The sequence below is a fragment of the Cherax quadricarinatus genome, chromosome 50 (assembly GCF_038502225.1).
Source record: "Cherax quadricarinatus isolate ZL_2023a chromosome 50, ASM3850222v1, whole genome shotgun sequence".
NCBI classification, from domain to species: domain Eukaryota; kingdom Metazoa; phylum Arthropoda; class Malacostraca; order Decapoda; family Parastacidae; genus Cherax; species Cherax quadricarinatus.
This window is the reverse complement of record NC_091341.1, coordinates 2,121,852-2,136,707: the sequence shown is the minus strand read 5'-3', so window position 1 is coordinate 2,136,707 and position 14,856 is coordinate 2,121,852. Positions and strand designations below refer to the sequence as shown.

Sequence of the window (14,856 nt, the reverse complement as noted above, 5' to 3'; positions counted from 1 at the left end):
TTTAAGAATCGTAGTGGCATACACAGTGTGATAAGGCCTGTTCTGGAAGAAAATACCAAACAGGACCTACAGTACTCAGGAGGAAAAGGCACTCCCAGGACACAGTGTCTCATCAGTCATTGCTGCATCTTCAATAAAGGTAAGTGTCATTTATTCTTCATTTAGTAGAGTAGTACATGCACAATATATATTGTGCATGTACTACTCTACTATTGTGCATGTATCCTTCTCTTTGTGTGTAGGAAAATGTATATTTCATGTGGTAAAATTTTTTTTTTCATACTTTTGGGTGTCTTGCACGGATTAATTTGATTTCCATTATTTCTTATGGGGAAAATTCATTCGCATACCGAACATTTCGCATAACAGCCAGCCCTCTTGCACGGATTAAGGTCGCTATGCGGGGGTCCACTGTATATTCATTTATAACAGCACAAAACATACTCAACCCCTGCCAATTTGGATTTAGGAAAAATAAAAGCACTAATGATGCAATCATAAAAATGCTAGATCTGCTTTACACAGCATTGGAAAATAAGGAATATCCACTAGGAATTTTTATTGACCTAAGAAAAGCTTTTGACACAGTAGACCACGACATCCTACTCCACAAACTTGACCATTACGGTATAAGAGGCCATGTGCTTGCTTATTTCAAATCTTACCTTACTAATAGGTATCAGTATGTTACCATTAAAGACACAGCATCAACAACACAGCCACTTGATACTGGAGTTCCGCAGTGAAGTGTCCTTGGTCCCCTGCTCTTCCTCATATACATCAATGATCTTCCAAACGTATCCCAACACCTGAAACCCATTCTCTTTGCTGACGACACGACTTATGTCATCTCTCACCCTAATCTTGCCACCCTCAACACCATTGTTAACGAGGAGCTGATCAAAATATCGACTTGGATGACAGCCAATAAACTTACGCTTAACACTGAAAAAACCTACTATATTATGTTTGGTTGCAGAGCAGGAGATGCACAAATTAACATTAAGATCGACAACACTCTAATTACCAGACATAATGAGGGCAAATTCCTAGGCCTATACCTTGACAACAACCTGAATTTCAGCACTCATATCCAACACATAACCAAAAAAGTATCCAAAACAGTTGGGATCCTCTCCAAGATACGATACTACGTGCCGCAAAATGCCCTTCTCACACTATACCACTCACTTATTTATCCATACCTCACCTATGCTATTTGTGCTTGGGGATCAACTGCAGCAACACACCTAAAGCCAATAATAACCCAACAAAAAGCTGCAGTAAGAATAATCACTAAATCCCATCCCTGGCAACACCCCCCCCCCCCCACTCTTCATAGATCTAAACTTACTTCCTGTTCAGTACATCCACACTTACTACTGTTCAATCTACATCTACAGGACCTTAAACTCCAATATCAACCTTGACCTAAAATGCTTTCTTGATAGTTGTGACAGAACCCACAGGCATAACACCAGACACAAACATCTCTACGACATTCCCCGTGTCCGACTAAACCTTTACAAAAATTCAATGTATGTCAAAGGCCCTAAAATCTGGAACACCCTACCTGAGAACTCTAGAACTGCAGACACATTCATCACCTTCAAGACTACCATTAGAAAACATCTTATCTCCCTGATACACCCCATCAACTAACTACACGAATACCACCTGGTGGTTCACACTTACACTCACTCACCTATTTGACCATAAACAGAAATATTAATCTCAATCTTAAAATAATGAATCCTATGATACTCCAATACTGAAACTATGTACTGTGCCAAAACAAAAGCATTCACATTGCTAAACTCACAAACTAGTATTTAGTCACTTAGCCATAATACCAACTTACCTCATAATTTGTAATATTTTAAAATAAAGAATTAAACTAAGTCTGCCCGAAATGCCTAGCCATGCTAGGCGTTCTAGTGGTACACTCTGTAATCATTATTTAACTACATGTAAACCACACAACAACCAAATTCTGTAAATTCAACATTGTAATCTTTATAGAGAATAAACTTTGAATTTGAATTTGATTGTGATTTTATTGCGCTCGACTATCATTCGAGTAGTGATAGTGAGGAATCATATTCACCAGTGAATCGTCGGTATGTTCGCCGCCGCATGCACTCGGGTAGTGTACCCTATGCTGTGCCAGGGGACGGAGTACATCCCAGAGTACATCCCGTGGCCCTACACCAGTTTTAGGTAGTGATAGTGAGGATGATGTGGCTACACTTGGCATGGATAGACCACAGGCATCAGTGGATGGTGTTAGTGGTGATGGTAGTGGCACTGCCATGCATGACTCACCAGCCCAGGGTGGGACCCACGCTGCTGACTCGTCAGTTCAAGGACAAAGCGGAGCGTCAGCCACCAGCCCACCACAACCACCCGCATAACCAGCCTATGATGTCCAGTATCCACCAGCAAACCGTATGTGGGATTGGCAGCAAAATCCCAATTTTGTTCCCAAGCCTCACCACTTTGATGACTCTCAAAGTGGAATTCTACCTACTTGTCCCCTTGGAACCACGGCCAATGAACTGGAATTCTTTGAATTATTCTTTGACCAGCCATTGATGGAAACTATTGTCAGGGAAAGTAATAAGCATTTTCAGTACACCATGGCAAATACGATCATATCACCACAGTCAAGACTACACAGGTGGAAAGAGACGACTGTTGCAGAAATGTATTTGCTTTTTGCAACAATAATGCTTATGCCTCATGTCTATAAGCATAATATAAAAGCATACTGGTCCACAGATCGGCTAATTTCTACCTCGGTCTTCAGTGAAATCATACCAGTGAACAGGTTTATCTTACTCTTACGTATGTTGCACTTCTCTGACAAAACCAGGCCTGACAGAAGTGACAGGTTATACAAGATTAGAAATGTTTTCATGTATCTCAAACAAAAGTTCAGCATATACTTTTATCCATTCAAGAATCTTGTAATTGACGAGTCTTTGATTTTGTTCAAAGGTAGACTGTCATTCAAGCAGTATATACCGAGCAAGAGGAAACGCTTTGGTATAAAACTGTTTGTACTCTGTGACTGTGACAGTGGCCTGGTGTTGGATATTATTGTATACACGGGAAGTAAAACATTGAAAGATACCAAGATGTTATTGGGTATCTCAGGTGACGTAGTGAGAAACATGATGGCGCCTTATCTTGGTAAGGGGCATACATTATATACCGATAACTGGTACACAAGCCCATTACTCAGTGATTTCATGCGAGTGAACAAGACAGATGTGTGTGGCACAGTGCGTTCTAATAGTAAACATATGCCCAGGCTCAACGCAGGTGCTCGTGGTGATGACGTGCAGGTGTTTACTGCCAATGACATCATGGCATAACGGTGGCATGACAAACGAGATGTCACATTGTTGACAACCATTCACCGTAATGAAATGCAAGACAGTGGCAAAGTTGATCGAGTGACTAATGAACGTATTCGAAAACCAGTGACAGTGATTGATTATACACAGAACATACGCTTGGTTGACAAATGTGACATGCAGATTGGTTTTGTTGACTGTGTTCGTAAGAGTTACAAGTGGTACATGAAACTTTTCTTCCATCTCATGGACATTTCAATGCTCAATGCATATAATATGTACCAAATAAAGACTGGCAGCAGACCACTGTATGGTGAATTTTGTTTGTCTTGTCAGACAACTCATAATGAAGTACCAGGTAAGAACACCTGCTATACAACAAGGTCCTCAAATTACTCAGGATATACCCAAGCGTTTGAGGAGGGAAGGTGATCATTTCATAATACAGCTTCCTTCAACTCAGAAGAAATTTGCTCAGAAGAGATGCATCGTCTGTGCACAAACAAAACGGCGGCAACAAGGACGCAAAGACACTCGGTTTATGTGTGAGGAATGTAAGGTGCCTCTGTGCATGGTGCCTTGTTTCAAGGAGTTCCACAAGCTCCAGCAGTTCTAAAACCATGTCCAGTGATTGTAAATATGTAAATACATATATGATAGAACATTAGTATTATACAAGATTTGTGCATGTTTATTGTAATAAACAACAGTGGTAAACAATAATATGATAATAACTTTAGTGCAGTTATTGTGTTCAATTCAGTGAGTTTATATATATACATTATATACAGTATTGGTCTCTCAGGCCCCAAATGTTAGTAGGAATAGAAAAAAATTGGAAAAGAAAAGAAAAAAACTATAAAAACCGCTGAATGTAATGCGCGTATGTGGAATTCGTCGATGTTGCCGCCACCACATCATTTTTGACAAACTTCTTGGCACTGTATCTTGGTAAGTACTGATCAGAATTTTTTTTTTGTCTTATTACCTTCACAAAAATATGCCCGGTGGCCTGGTGGCTAAAGCTCCCGCTTCACACACGGAGGGCCCGGGTTCGATTCCCGGCGGGTGGAAACATTCGACATGTTTCCTTACACCTGTTGTCCTGTTCACCTAGTAGCAAATAGGTACCTGGGTGTTAGTCGACTGGTGTGGGTCTCATCCTGGGGGACAAGATTAAGGACCCCAATGGAAATAAGTTAGACAGTCCTCGATGACGCACCGACTTTCTTGGGTTATCCTGGGTGGCTAACCCTCCGGGGTTAAAAATCCGAATGAAATCTTATCTTATCTTATCTTATCTCTTTAATTCTGTAAGAAAAAATAATTTTTTTTTTTTTTTTTTTTTCAAAATTTCTTGGACACTGGAGCACCACTTCAGATTTTGGCCTTGGACCCTGAAGGGGTTAATAAATGTATGAGAAAGGGGAAGGCACCTAGGGATTGGCAGAGAGCCTGTATAATTCCTTTGTATAAAGGGAAGGGGGCAAAAGAGATTGTAAAAATTATATAGGAATAAGTTTACCGAGTATACCAGGAAAGTGTATGGTAGGGTTATTATTGAAAGAATTAGAGGCAAAACAGAATGTAGGTTTGCAGATTAGCAAGGGGGTTTTAGAGTGGGTAGGGGATGTGTAGATTAAGTGTTTACATGGAAGCATATATGTGAACAGTATTTAGATAAAGGTAGGGAAATTTTCATTGCATTTATGGATTTAGATAAGGTATATGATAGAGTGGATAGGGGAGGAATGTGGCAGATGTTGCAAGTATATGGAGTAGGTGGTAAGTTACTAAATGCTGTAAAGAGTTTTTATGAGGATAGTGAGGCTCAGGTGGGTCTTAGACAGGGACGTGTAATGTCACCATGGTGTTTAATATATTTATAGATGGGGTTGTAAAAGAAGTAAATGCTAGGGTTTTGGGGGGAGGGGTGGGATTAAATTATGAGGAATCAAATACAAAATGGGAATTGACACAATTACTTTTTGCTGATGATATTGTGCTTATGGGAGATGCTAAAGAAAAGTTGCAAAGGTTAGCGGACGAGTTTAGGAGAGTATGTAAAGGTAGAAAGTTGAAAGTGAACATAGGAAAGAGTAAGGTAATGAGGGTATCAAATGATTTAGATAAAGAAAAATTGGATATCAAATTGGAGAGGAGTATGGAAGAAGTGAATGTTTTCAGACATTTGGGAGTTGACGTGTCAGCGGATGGATGTATGAAGGATGAGGTTAACCATAGAATTAATGAAGGAATAAAGGTGAGTGGTGCATTGAGGTATATGTGGAGAAAAAAAACATTATCTATGGAGGCAAAAAAGGGAATGTATGAAAGTATAGTGGTACCAACACTCTTATATGGGTGTGAACCTTGGGTTGTGAATGCAGCAGCGAGGAGGCAGTTGGAGGCAGTGGAGATGTCCTGTCTAAGGACAATGTGTGGTGTAAATATTATGCAGAAAATTCGGAGTGTGGAAATTAGGAGAAAGTGTGGCATTAATAAAAGTATTAGTCAGAGGGTTGAAGAAGGGTTGTTGATGTGGTTTGGTCATTTAGAGAGAATGGATCAAAGTAGAATGGCATGAAGAGCATAAAAATCTGTAGGGTAAGGAAGGTGGGGTAGGGGTCGTCCTCAAAAAGGTTGGAGGGAGGAGGTAAAGGATTTTTTATGGGCGAGGGGCTTGGACTTTCAGGAAGCATGTGTGAGCGTGTTAGATAGGAGTGCATGGAGATGAATGGTATTTGGGACCTGACGAGCTGTTGGAGTGTAAGCAGGGTAATATTTAGTGAAGGGATTCAGGGAAACCGGTTATTTTTATATAGCCGGACTTGAGTACTGAAAATGGGAGGTACAATCCCTGCACTTTAAAGGAGGGTTTGAAATATTGACAGTTTGGAGGGATATGTTGTGTACCTTTATACATATATGCTTCTGATCTGTTCTGTTCTGGGCACCTCTGCAAAAGCAGTGATTATGTGTGAGTGAGGTGAAAGTGTTGAATGATGATGAAAGTATTTTGGGGGGGGGGGGAGGGGGGATTTTCTTTCTTTTTGGGTCACCCTGCTTTGGTGGGAGATGGCTAACTTGCTAAAAAAAAAAAAAAGTTATGGCAGGATAAGAGGGAATATAAATGTATAAATTCAAGGATTATGTGGAGTAAAATAAGGGTTGGATGTGAAACGTGGGTTATAGTAAGTGTTTATGCACCTGGAGAAGAGAGAAGTGTAGAGGAGAGAGAGATTTTGGGAAATGTTGAGTGAGTGCATAAGGAGTTTTGAACCAAGTGAGAGAGTACTTGTGGTTGGGGATCTCAATGCTCAAGTGGGTAAAAATATTGTGGAGGGAGTAGTAGGTAAATTTGGGGTGCCAGGGGTAAATGAAAATGGGAGCCTTTAATTGAGCTATGTATAGAAATATGTTTAGTAATAAGAAATATATATTTTAAGAAAATGTGGATAAATAAGTATACAGTGTATGATATAGCACGTAATGAAAGTAGTTTGTTAGATTATCTATTGGTGGATAAAAGGTTAATGGGTAGGCTTCAGAATATACATGTTTATTGAGGGGCAATGGATATATCAGATCACTATTTAGTTGTGACTACAGTTAAAGTAAGAGGTAGATGGGACAAAAGGAAAATAGAAACAGCAAGTAAGAGAGAGGTGAAAGTATATAAACTAATGGTCGAGTAAGTTAGGGTGAGATATAAGCAACTATTGGTAGAAAGGTGAGCTAATGCAAGTATGAGTAGTGGGGGGGGGGGGTTGAAGAGGGTTGGGATAGTTTTAAAAATGCAGTATTAGAATGTGGGGCAGAAGTTTGTGGCTATAGGAGGGTGGGTGCAGGAGAAAAGAGGAGGGACTGGTGGAATGATGAAGTAAAAGGTGTGATAAAGAGAAAAAGGTAGCTTATGTGAAATTTTTACAAAACAGAAGTGTTATAAGAAGAATAGAGTATATGGAGAGTAAAAGAAAGGTGAAAGTGGTGAGAGAGTGCAGAAGGAGAGCAAGTGATAGTGGGAGAGGCACTGTCAAGAAATTTTGCAGAAAATAAGAAAAAATTTTGGAGTGAGATGAACAAGTTAAGAACAAGTTAAGCCTAGGGAATGAATGAATTTGTCAGTTACAAACAGAGTAAGGGAGTTATTAGTTGGGGAGCTGGAGGTATTGGGTAGATGGCTGGAATATTTTGAGGAACTTTTAAATGTCGATGAAGAAAGGGAGGCAGTAATTTCATACACTGGCCAGGTAAGTATCGCATCTATTAGGAGTGAAGAAGAGCAGGATGTGAGTGTGGGGTAGATGCATGAGGCATTACGTAGAATGAAATGGGGTAAAGCAGCTTGAACTGACGGGATCATGACAGAAATGTTAAAAGAAGGGAGGGATATAGTGTTGGAGTGGGTGATATTTTTGTTTAATAAATGTATGAAAGAGGGGAAGGTACGTAGGGATTGGCAGAGATTGTGTATAGTTTCTTTATATAAAGGGAAGGGGGACAAAAGAGATTGTAAAAATTATAGGGGAATAAGTTTACTGAGTATACCGGGTAAAGTGTAAGGTAGGGTTAATATTGAAAGAATTAGAGGTAAGACAGAGAGTAGGATTGCAGATGAGCAAGGAGGCTTTAAGGTGGGTAGGGGATGTGTAGATCAAGTGTTTACTTTAAAGCATATACATGTATGTGAACAGTATTTAAAGGTAGGGAAGTTTTCATTGCATTTATGGATTTAGAAAAGGCATATGATAGTGGATAGGGGAGCAATGTGGCATATGTTACAAGTGTATGGAATAGGTAGTAAGTTGCTAAATGCTGTAAAGAGTTTTTATGAGGATAGTGAGGCTCAGGTTAGGGTGTGTAGGAGAGAGGGAGATTACTTCCCGGTAAAAGTAGGTCTTAGACAGGGATGAGTAATGTCACCATGGTTGTTTAATATATTTATAGTTGGGGTTGTGAAAGAAGTAAATGTTAGGGTATTGGGAAGAGGAGTGGGATTAAATTATAGGGAATCAAGTACAAAATGGGAGTTGACATGGTTACTTTTTGCTGATGATACTGTGGTTATGGGAGATTCTAAAGAAAAGTTGCGAAGGTTAGTGGACGAGTTTGGGAGGGTGTGTAGAAGTAGAAAGTTGAAAGTGAACATAGGTAAGAGTAAAGTGATGAGAGTATAAAACGATTTAGATAAAGAAAAATTGGATGTCACATTGGAGAGAAGGAGCATGGAAGAAGTGAATGTTTTCAGATATGTACTATTTGGGAGTTACTTCGAAGTGTCAGCGAATGAGTTCATAAGGGATGAGGTTAATCATAGAATTGATAAAGTGCCTGCACTTTAACCCTTTCAGGGTTAAAGTGCAGGCACCAGTGTCCCAAAATTTTCAAAAAATAATTTTGTTAATATTTTCTTATGAAATGGTAGAAAATCTTTTTCTGAAGGTAATAAAACAAAATGTACGAAATTTGATGGAAAATTGATGAAATTATGCTCTCGTGAATTTTGATGTCAGCGATATTTACGCATTTGCGATTTTGCCGACTTTGACTCCCATTTTAGGCCAATTATATTACTCCAGTCGACCAAATTCTTAGCTATTTCACTAGTATTACTTCTATTCTATCGATTGAGCACAAGAAATCACCAAGTCAGCTGTTTCAACTACAAACTAGTGATCAGAAATTGGTAATTTGGCCAATTTAATGCAAAGTTCAGAATATTCTAATTTCAAAACAGGGTCCAGAATAAACAATGCAGGCATTACTGGCACTAAACTAACATTTCCTCTGTTCATTTGTTACATTTTCAGGCTTTACAAATTAATTCCATTTTGATTTTTTATTCACATAATGAATTTTTATTCAAACCAAAATATAGAAGATTTACTGTTATGCAATACTGTAATAATTGTATAAATAATATTACCACATTTGTGAACGTATATTAGACCCACCAGCTTGCGTGTATTAGACGTGTGGGATCATTTGTTTACTCTTGAACACCAGCAAAAATTTTACACTTCTGCTATTTTTTGCTCGGTTTCAACCCATTTCCATTACTAAAACCAATCAAAATCATCTCTATTTCTGTAATATATCTTCCATTCTATCAAATGAGGCCAAGAAATCGCAAATACAACTATAAAAAACATATGAAAAAACTGCAAAGTTGCTGTTTTTATGGAAAATTACGGTCTGTTTTTTCTCTCATTATGCAGTGTGTGCTGCAGGATTTGTTTTATGTGGTGCACACATACCACACATATATGTATTCTCTCATGTCTAGGCCCAAATTTACCGCTCGCAGCTTATCAGAGTGAGCTGAGCTCATGGCGTAGATCTAGGGTTTGGATCTTCAACATACAGCCGTAGATCTACGGCACGGACCCTCAAAGGGTTAAAGGAAGGGTTTGGGATATTGGCAGTTTGGAGGGATGTGTTATATATCTTTATATATGCTTCTAAACTGTTGTATCCAGGCACCTCTGCAAAGACAATGGTTATGTATGAGTGAGGTGAAAGTGTTGAATGAATTTTTTTTTTTTTTTTCTTCTTCCTTTTGGGTCACTCTGCCTCAGTGGGAGACAGCCAATTTGTTGGAAAAAAAAAAGAAAATAATAAGTTTATTTCAGCATGATACAATGTTTATGTAAGGTGAATGACATTTGGGTGAACATGCAGAAAGCCCCTTGTATATGCAGAGCATTTTGGGCAAACTTAAGACTAATTTAAGATTAATAAGACAATAACAATGAGTAATTTTCTACTTACCATCACTTGGGTTAGTATAAGTATAAATTTAAGAGTTTACAATGAGTACGAGATAACTGAATATCCTATTAATTCATTCTGTATGGCATAAGAACATACAGAAGGAACACTGCAGCAGACCTACTGGCCCACGAGATGCAGGTCCAATTCTCCCACTGGCTTAAGCCAATGCCTTAACCTAGTCGGGTCAATCACGTTCACTTAAGGGAGGAGCATGGCATCTGACCTAGTAGCACAAGCTAGTCAGGTCCAACTCACACCCACCCACACCCACTCATGTATTTATCCAACCAATTTTTACAACTACACAACGTCTTAGCTTCTATGACGGTACTTAGGAGTTTGTTCCACTTATCCACAACTCTGTTACCAAACCAGTGTTTTCCTATATCCTTCCTGAATCTGAATTTTTCCAACTTAGAACCATTGTTGCGAGTCCTGTCAATGCTAGATATTTTTAGCATGCTATTTACATCCCCTTTATTAATTCCTGTTTTCCATTTATGCACCTCAGTCATATCCTCCCTAATTCTATGCCTTTCTAGAGAGTGCAGATTCAGTCCCCTCAGTGTATCATCATAGGGAAGATTTCTGATACATGGGATCAACTTTGTCATCTTGCTTTGTATTTTCCAGTGTACATTGTACATTTTCCAGTGCATTTATATCCATTCTGTAACATAAAGGGGGCACAATTTTTAGTGTTTGGGAGGATTACAGATACTGTATTTTGTATTGTATTTTGTTTTACATGTGTTTTACATTGATAATGTGCATGTGTAGTTTTCACATATTTAGTTGGTGCTGGAATATATTAGGGAGATAAGGTGTTTTTTAATGGTGGTTTTGAAAATGCTGGCTGAGTCAATAGTTCTGGAGATTTCCAGCAGTGTGTTCCAGATTTTGGACCATTTTATGATCACTGAATTTTTGAAGAGATTTAGCTGGACATAGGGAATGCCATACAGATTTTTGTGCCTTGTATTATGTCTGTAGGTCCTGTTGTAACTATCAAGAGAGTGCTTCAGGTCAGAATTAATGTTAGAATGTATTGTTTTGTAAATGTAGGATGCACAGTAGTAAGTGTGAATGTTTTGTATAGTGAGTAGGTTTAGGTCTTTGAAGATGGGGGGGAGGGGGGGTTGTCTAGCAGTGGACAGCATGATCATTTGTACTGCAGCTTTTTGTTGAGTTATAATTAGCTTCAGACGAGTTGCTGCTGTGGATCCCCAGGCACAAATAGCATAGGTGAGGTAGGGGTAGATCAGTAAATAGTATAATGTGAGTAGCGCCGTTTGTGGTATACAGGTCTCCCTCAACATTCGCGAGGGTTAGGGGATCAAGAGCCTCGCGAATGTTGAAAAACCGTGAATGTTTGGTCCCCCAATATATTGTAGGGAAATATATTACAATACTGCTTCCTTAACTTGTTGAACCATGAATAATCAGAAAATACATGAAAACGTCGTAAATTGTACTAAATATATACATGTTATGCTTTAATAACGTATGTTATTTAATAACATGTATGTTAATAACATGTATGTTATTAAATAACATGTATGTTAATAACATGTATGTTATTAAATACCACAGACTCCACCAATGCCTCCACCACTGCGAGTCCCTACTACCCTCCCTCCGACCCCCGCAACTGGCAGCCAGCCCTCCCACCACTCAGTGTCGTGAGTGTTTTGTTTGTTCATTATTTGCTATTAAACTACAGAATAAATAATGTAAACCCATTCATGACTGCATATTGGAATGGCTATTAGGAAAGGTATTAGACAGTGACATCATGTGTTTACTCTTGAACACAGCAAAGAATCGAACATTTCTGCTATTGCTAATAATAACAATAGTAATAATAATAATAATAATAATAATAATAATAATAATAATAATAATAATAATAATAATAATAATAATAAATACAATATAATTGAAGAAGGAAATTGTACAAAAATACGAGGGAGTGGTTGACACATCGTCAGTGTGACTTTGTTTATGCTGGAGTGAGCATTAGTCTCCCTGCTCTTCCAAACATTTCACAATAATTCAGCAGTTGAGGCAGTGGTATTTAATAACATATATGTTATAAATAATAATAGTACATGTTATTATTAATAACATGTATTATTATTAACATGTATGTATTTAATAACATATAAATAATAATAGTACATATTATTAATAACATGTATTATTATTAACATGTATGTTATTAAATACCATTGCCTCAATCACTGCCTCTACCACTCCAGTCACACTCAATCTACAAGCACCAAACACAATGAATTATTGTGAAATGTTTGGAAGAGCAGGGAGACTAATGTTCACTCCAGCATAAACAGTCACACTGACGATGTGTCAACCACTCCCTCGTATTTTTGTACAATTTCCTTCTTCAATTATATCATATTTATTATTATTATTATTACTATTGTTATTATTAGCTGTAGCAGAAATGTTTAATTCTTTGCAGTGTTCAAGAGTAAACACATGATGTCACCGTCTAATACCTGTCCGAATAGCCATTCCAATATGCAGTCATGAATGGGTTTACATTATTTATACTGTAGTTTAATAGCAAATAATGAACAATCAAAACACTCGCCATACAGAGTGGTGGGAGGGCTGGCTGTCAGTTGCGGGGGTCGGAGGGAGGGTAGTAGGGACTCGCAGGTGGTGGGAAACTTAAATATGATTTGGCGGCTGGGAATTTGGTGGCTGGGAATTTGGTGGTTGGGAATTCGCGAATGTGTGAAGCCCGTGAAAGTTGAAAGCGTGAATGTTGAGGGAGACCTGTATAATAACGTATCTTTGAGAGGATGCCAACTGTTTTGGATACTTTTTTGCTCATGTGTTAGATATGGGTGTTGAATTTCAAGTTGCTATCAAGGTGCAGACCCAGAAATTTTCCCTCATCATGTTTAGCAATAAGAGTATTGTTAATCATAGTGTTTAGTTGGACATCACTTGCTCTACTCCCAAACATAATGTAGAAGGTTTTATCACTATTAAGTGTAAGTTTATTGACAGTCATTAAGGTCAATATTTATATGAGCTCATCATTAACAATAGTGTTGAGTGAGATTAGGGTGGGAGATGACAAAAGCTGTGTTGTCAGCAAAAAGAATAGGTCTAAGTTGTTGCTATACATTTGGAAGGTCATTGATGTATAAAAGGAAGAGTAGGAGGCCAAGGATGCTTCTCTGTGGTACACTAGTGTCCAGAGGTCTTGTAGAGGAGGTTGTATCCTTAACCCTTAACCCTTTCAGGGTCCGTCCCGTAGATCTACGGCTGGTCGGTGAGTGTCCAAACCATAGATCTACGGCTGGTCGGTGAGTGTCCAAACCGTAGATCTATGCCAAAATTCTAGCGCCGTCAAATTTAGCGCGAAAGCGCTCATAGGCCTACATATGAGAGAATGGGTCTGCGCCGTGGGTGTGCGCCGTAAACAAAAAATCTAGGCGCCTGCATAGCATTGTGGGAACGCCGGCTCAGTCACCCTTGTTCACCATGCCTCGTCGCAAGTCAGCTCTCACTCCCCGGAAAATTGGGACTCTCCTCTTCCTGTCTGATAGTTCTGACACTGATGGAAGTGGAAATGAAGACGAATTCTACGGCTTTGATAAGTTAGTGACCGAAAATAATGACCAGGATATCGATAATAGTGCAGAAAACCCCGACGATCCTCGACCTTCTACCTCTGGTGTGGGCACTCGTGACTCACCGTCGGGTGTTCCTAAACGTAAGAGAAAACTAATATTTTCCCGTGGCCTGGCCTCTGACTTCAGTAATGACGATGATTCTGACGTGGATTGTGATTTTATTGCGCTCGACGATCATTCGAGTAGTGATAGTGAGGAAACATATTCACCAGTGAAGCGTCGGTATGTTCGCCGCCGCATGCGCTTGGGTAGTGTACCCTATGCTGTGCCCAGGGGACGGAGTACATCCCGGAGTACATCCCGTGGCCCTACACCCGTTTTAGGTAGTGATAGTGAGGATGATGTGGCTACACTTGGCATGGATGGGCCACAGACATCAGTGGATGGTGTTAGTGGGGCTGGTGGTGGTAGTGGCACCGCCATGCGTGACTCGCTGTGCCACGCGGGAACCCATGCTGCTGACTCGTCAGTTCAAGGACAAAGCGGAGCGTCACCCACCAGCCCGCCACAACCACCCGTACAACCAACCTATGATGTCCAGTATCCACCAGCAAACCGTATCTGGGATTGGCAGCAAAATCCCAATTTTGTTCCCAGCCCTCACCACTTTGATATCTCGCAAAGTGGAATTCTACCTACCTGTCCCCTTGGAACCACGGCCAATGAACTGGAATTCTTTGAATTATTCTTTGACCAGCCATTGATGGAAATTATTGTCAGGGAAAGTAATAAGTATTTTCAATACACCATGGCAAATACGATCTTATCACCACAGTCAAGACTACACAGGTGGAAAGAGACGACTGTTGCAGAAATGTATTTGCTTTTTGCAACAATAATGCTTATGCCTCACGTCTATAAGCATAATATAAAAGCATACTGGTCCACAGATCGGCTAATTTGTACCCCATCCTTCAGTGAAATAATACCAGTGAACAGGTTTATCTTACTGTTACGTATGTTGCACTTCTCTGACAAAACCAGGCCTGACAGAAGTGACAGGTTATACAAGATTAGAAATGTTTTCATGTATCTCAAACAAAAGT

At 39.3% G+C, this 14,856-nt stretch overlaps 1 protein-coding gene across 11 annotated transcripts in view; it reads left to right on the top strand.

Moving 5' to 3' along the window:
• Window positions 1–14,856, top strand: part of Zfrp8 (Zinc finger protein RP-8) — a 419,773-nt gene that overhangs the window by 253,112 nt on the left and 151,805 nt on the right. The gene's annotated exons all lie outside the window — the stretch shown is intronic.